This window comes from Balaenoptera musculus, chromosome 11, assembly GCF_009873245.2.
Source record: "Balaenoptera musculus isolate JJ_BM4_2016_0621 chromosome 11, mBalMus1.pri.v3, whole genome shotgun sequence".
Lineage (NCBI taxonomy): Eukaryota > Metazoa > Chordata > Mammalia > Artiodactyla > Balaenopteridae > Balaenoptera > Balaenoptera musculus.
In genome coordinates this window covers 24815924-24821923 of record NC_045795.1, presented here as the reverse complement: position 1 = coordinate 24821923, position 6000 = coordinate 24815924, and positions in this window count along the sequence as shown.

Genomic DNA, 6000 nt, shown 5'->3' with positions numbered 1-6000 from the left:
TGGTCTTATTTCTCTTCCCTTGTATTCATTCGCCCTGTGCTCCTATCTGCTGAACACACACGTTGGGAAATCAGCCAGTCTTTTTGGGGTGAAATTCTACTGATAATGTTAACGGTCGTTCTGGACAATTTAGGCAAAACAATGCACATTTTTCTTGATTTCAGTTAGGCAAAAAGCAGGCTTTTATTGAATTTTCTAGATAATGAAAGTTTTAAGGGATTAATTTAAGAAGTTGCCAGTTTTAGCAGATGCTTGGGGTCAAAATACAAGACGCCAATTCTTTTTTTTATTGGAGTAAAATTGCTTTACAATGTTGTGCAAGATGCCAATTCTAAATCTATTATCACTAGAAATATCCTTGACATTTACTCTGGCTTCTCCAATGGATAAGAACTGCCTAGCTTCATGACAACTAGCAAGATCAAAATCCATCACTAAGACAAAAAATTCTCCGAGAGAATCCTGTATTCCCCACAGAATTTAAATATGCTAGTTTGGAAAGATGTAGCATTATTCTAGCTTTAAGTGTATAATGTTTCAGAAAAAGAATATGTTAAAGTTGAAAGAGCAATATTAACAGCACAACCAAGACTTTCAGTATAACTTTAATATTACAGCCCATTTTTTTAAAATTAATTTTTAGTGGAATATAGTTGCTTTACATTGTTGTGTTAGTTTCTACTGTACAGCAAAATGAATCAGCCATACGTATACATATATCCCCTCTTTTTTTGATTTCCTTCCCATTTAAGTCACCACAGAGAACTGAGCAGAGTTCCCCATGCTATGCAGTAGGTTCTCGTTAGTTATCTATCTTATGCATAGTATCAATAGTGTATATATGTCAATCCCAATCTCCCAATTCCTCCCACCCCCACCTTTCCCCCTTGGTATCCATACAATCGTTCTGTAGGTCTGTGTCTCTATTTCGGCTCTGCAAATAAGATCATCTATACTATTTTTCTAGATTCCACATATATGCGTTAACATACAATATTTATTTTTCTCTTTCTTACTTCACTCTGTTATGACAGTCTCTAGGTCCATCCATGTCTCTACAAATGACCCAATTTCATTCCTTTTTATGGCTGAGTAATATTCCAGTGTATATATGTACCACATCTTCTTTATCCATTCCTCTGTTGATGGACACTTAGGTTGCTTCCATGTCCTGACTATTGTAAATAGTGCTGCAATGAACATTGGGGTGCATGAGTCTTTTTGAATTTTGGTTTTCTCTGGGTATATGCCCAGTAGTGGGATTGCTGGGTCATATGGTAGTCTTATTTTTAGTTTTTTAAGAACCCTCCATACTGTTCTCCATAGTGGCTGTATCAATTTACATTCCCACCAACAGTGCAAGAGGGTTCCCTTTTCTCCACACCCTCTCCAGCATTTATTGTTTGTAGATTTTTTGATGATGGCCATTCTGACCAGTGTGAGGTGATACCTCCTTGTAGTTTTGATTTGCATTTCTCTAATAATTAGTGACGTTGAACATCTTTACATGTGTGTGTTGGCCATCTGCATGTCTTCTTTGGAGAATGTCTATTTAGGTCTTCTGCCCATTTTTTGATTGGGTTTTTTTTTTTTTTTGATATATAACAAACCCACAGCAAACATTATTCTCAATGGTGAAAAACTGAAAGCATTTCCTCTAAGATCAGGAACAAGACAAGGGTGTCCACTCTCATCACTATTATTCAACACAGTTTTGGAAGTCCTAGCCACGGCAATCAGAGAAGAAAAAGAAATAAAAGGAATCCAAATTGGAAAAGAATAGGTAAGACTGTCACTGTTTGCCGATGACACAATACTATACATAGAAAATCCTAAAGATGCCATCAGAAAACTACTAGAGCTAATCAATGAATTTAGTAAAGTCGCAGGATACAAAATTAATGCACAGAAATCTCTTGCATTCCTATACACTAACAACGAAAGATCAGAAAGAGAAATTAAGGAAACAATAAATACCATTTACCATTGCAACAAAAAGAATAAAACACCTAGGAATAAACCTACCTAAGGAGGCAAAAGACCTGTATGCAGAAAACTATAAGATACTGATGAAAGTCCATTTTTAATTGATTATGAATGATTTCTATTTTTCTATTTATGACATATTAGCAAAATACTTATTTGGTTGGATTTGACATATTAATTAGTTGGATTTGACATGCTACCAAAGGGAAAGTATCCTACAGGGAACTAGCCCCTGGGAAAAAGAGCTCAAGTGTTTATATGGCATTTTTAAAAACACAAACAACTGAACCCTATTCCAGGGTGGGGAGGGAGTAGGGGTTACTTATGTAACAGGATGCTTAGGGAGGTAGTTCTGTTCTAAGCTCACATGCTAATAAGCATCTTCTGTGGAGGGCCCTATATTTCAGTTATAGAAACGAAATTTCCTTTCCGTTAGGGTCTAATGGATTGATTCATATTGACATCTCCCCAAGGCTAACGAACTTACTTAAATGAAAAATACAGCTGAGCCGAGAAGGAGACTTCATCCCAGGTTGCTTGGAGAATAAACAAAGTGAACCACTACATGGCCCACTGCTGTTTAAAGACTGGGGCAAGTCTTAGAAAAATTTGTGTCTGGACTTGACTTAGATACTCCTGCTTTCAACTTGGTGCCATCCCCTGGGGAGGCAGGACCCCAGAGGAAGACCACCCCGGTGTCACATCATTTGGACTGAATCTTCCAAGCATACGAGGAAGGCAGGAGGTTGAGTTTACCCGTTAGGCAGCTGGCACAGAGTGGGTGATGCCTGTGTTCTTTCCAACTGTGTCCAAAAATATGAGGTTTGGCCGAGGAGGAAAAAAAATGTAATGGCTCAAGAATTAATAAATGTTTCAGTTCTACCAAGCGTGTTATCAACTGAAGCACCACCTGACTCTTACATACTTATTTTTGAAATTACATTTAACGTGCGACACAGTGTGGGAGGCATTTTAACGTATGATATTATGCACATTTCATGCACAAGCAATGAAAGTCTTCAAAGGCTTTGTCTAGATGTACATTTGCCTCTCGTTTTCATTTATGTATCGACTCGAAAGAAAAAATATCTCTGCCTTTTATTTGATATAGACAAGTTTAGAAATAATTGTCATTAATTTAACCATAAAGTTAAAACAACCGCTAACTACAAGTTGCAAATTTGGCCACAAAAACTATCCAACCAAGGCCAAAAAGAGTGGATAAGAATGTCACCACTAACCTTAGCTTTTCCTGGCTCTTGTCTCGGGGTGCTGTGGATGGATTAAGTGAGGGTTTATAACCCTTTCCTTTCTAATTGAAAGCTCCACCCCCTCAAGGGATTGGCCAATGAGCATTCCAGTTTGTACACACTGCTGGGGCTTCACTTTACATCCCTTGTTTGGATATTTGATAGAGCATCAAGATACTCAAGTAAGAAGAAAGTAAGATTCCACTAGCTCATTCAACAAATGTTTACTAAGTACCACTCTGTGCCAGGTACCGTTTTAGGCCCTGGGTCTACAATGGTAGGCATGACAGACCCAGTGTCATTGGTGGTGCTTACATTCTAGTTGGGGAAGATAGGCAGTATAAATATATAAACAAATAAATGCAGTGTATTCAAAATAATAATGGTAACAATATATCACATGATTATAGCTTATGAATAAATGAAATCTACGACCATAGTGTTATAAGTGGTAGGAGGGAGGAATTGGGAATATAGGTATAAGGTACCTGCACTACCCGTGAAGTGGTATAGTGTTATTTGAAAGTGGTCTTAGTGTAGTTGTATATACATATTGGAAACTTTAGAACAACCACTAAAACTTTAAAAAAAAAAAAACAACTATAATTGACATGCTAAGAGAGGAGAGAAAATGGAATCATATAAAATGCTCAATTAAAACCACAGAAGCACTGTAAAGTAAAGGAGCTGTTACAGTGGAGGATTACTGGACTGAATGTCAATATTATGACATAGTATGAGTGTGTTTTGTGTTTGGTAATTGCAATCATTGTTGCTTTTGTTGTGGTCATCCATTTACAATGCTTGGTGTCAGTTTATTTATCTCTTGTAAAAATAAAATACAGTGTGTGAAAAAAAAATAAATTAAAAAAAAAATAAAATAAAACCAGAGAAGGCAGAAAAAGAGTGGAAGACAAAAAAAGGTGGGGGGAGAAACAAAGAACCAGGGCAACAAGTAGGAAACAGCCACAAACCTGGTAGAGATTAATGCAACTACATCAATAATCATTTTAAATGTGAATGTCTTAAATACACCAATTTTAAGACAGAGGCTATCGTGAGTGGCTTAAGACCCAATTCTATGTTTTCCCTAAGAAACCCACTTTAAATATAAAGACACAGATTGATTAAACAGAGAAGATTGCAAGGGGGTGTCAAGTGCTCTGAAGAAAATAAAATAGGGTGGTGAGACAGAGGTATGGAGTGTGTGGGGTGAGCTACAGAGTTCGTGATCAGAGGGTTCCCTTAGGTGGGGATGTTGGCACTAATAGAGCAAGGAGCCGACCATGGAATCTTCTGGGCAGACAATTTGGGTAAAAATTACAAAAGGCAAATACAACAAAGAGGGAACATGAGCAGGTATGAGAGCTGGGGCCCCCTGGAATTCACCTTCTGCTGACCCGTCCCCAGGAGCCTGGCACCTCCATGCATCGCCCCACCCCCCAGGCGCCTGGTCCAGAGCGTCAGGTGTTCCTTCGGGCACCCAGTCTGCCAAAGCCCCTCTGAGTGGCTTAGGCTGGGTCCCAGGCTCATTAGGCGCTGCAGCTCCTCCTCTGTCAGACACCAGAGCCCCACACCGTCCAGCTCCCCGTTTTGTCCCAGACGCTGGAGGACCCACGAAGGTGTGCACTTTTACCCCGTTGGCTCAGCTGCTGTGGCATCTAGCCGGTAAGCCTCGTGGGTCCCCTCTGCTCTGGCTCCCTGCCTCACTGGTCCTAGTTCATTCCTGAACGCTCAACACACTGATGTCTTTGAGGACAACGATCCGCTGCCTGACCGCCTGCTGTTTTACCGGAGTCTGGTGGCTCGTGAAGATGGGAGGGTGGAGGGTGTTGAGACTAAAGGGTCTGGACCCAAAAGCTGGGGGACTCCACGTGTGCAGGATGGGGAAGGGGAGCTTGTTTCCAGCATAGGAAGTGAACTGCACGATTTCAGCTCATGTAACCGTGAGCAGAACGATGTGGGAACCTGTCTTCACAGGAAGCAGCTTGGCCTCTTGTACTTATTTTCTCTAATTCTCCAGTTCAGTGCAGAAGCCAACTTCCTCCCTGGTTGTTTTCTCAAAGAGCCAGCCTTGAGGGCCCTCTTGTGTCTAAGAGAATTAAAACTCCCAAAGCACTGTTTGCGCTATGGCTTACAGTCTACACAGCAGGCCCTTGAGTAATAGTATCAGGCAGTGGCCCTGGGTAGTAAAATCCCACCCAAATGGTCTTATAACAGCTCAAATTTCTTGCCATCCCATAAAACTCAATGATAGAGACCCTTCGGTGTTATCAAGTCAATGTCTGGTTCCTACGTGTAAATTAATCTCCAAATGAGTGTAAAGCGTTTACCCTCCCTGAAGAGTCGTAAGGAGAAATCCAAAAGACCGCCCTCGCTCAGAAACCAACTGCAGGTTCAGGGAGTGTCCCCCAAACACCCTCAGGTCTGGTAATCTGCTGGAAGTACTCACAGAACTCACAGAAAACGGTCATACTCACAGCTTCGGTTTATTACACAGAGAGGATACAGATAAAAATCGGCCCAGGGAGGAGATGCACAGGGCAGAGTCCAGGAGTGTTCCAGGCTCGGAGCGCCCAGAGGTCTTCACTCTGCAGAGCCACGGACAGCGCTAACTCCTCCTGACAAGCATGTGTGACAACAGAATTCTGTCACCGGGGAAGCCCACCCGCGCCTGAGTCCAGAATTTTACAGGAGCGCCATCGCGTGGGCATGACTGACCGCCCACGTGGCTGATCTGTCTCCAGCCCCTCCAGAGTGGAGC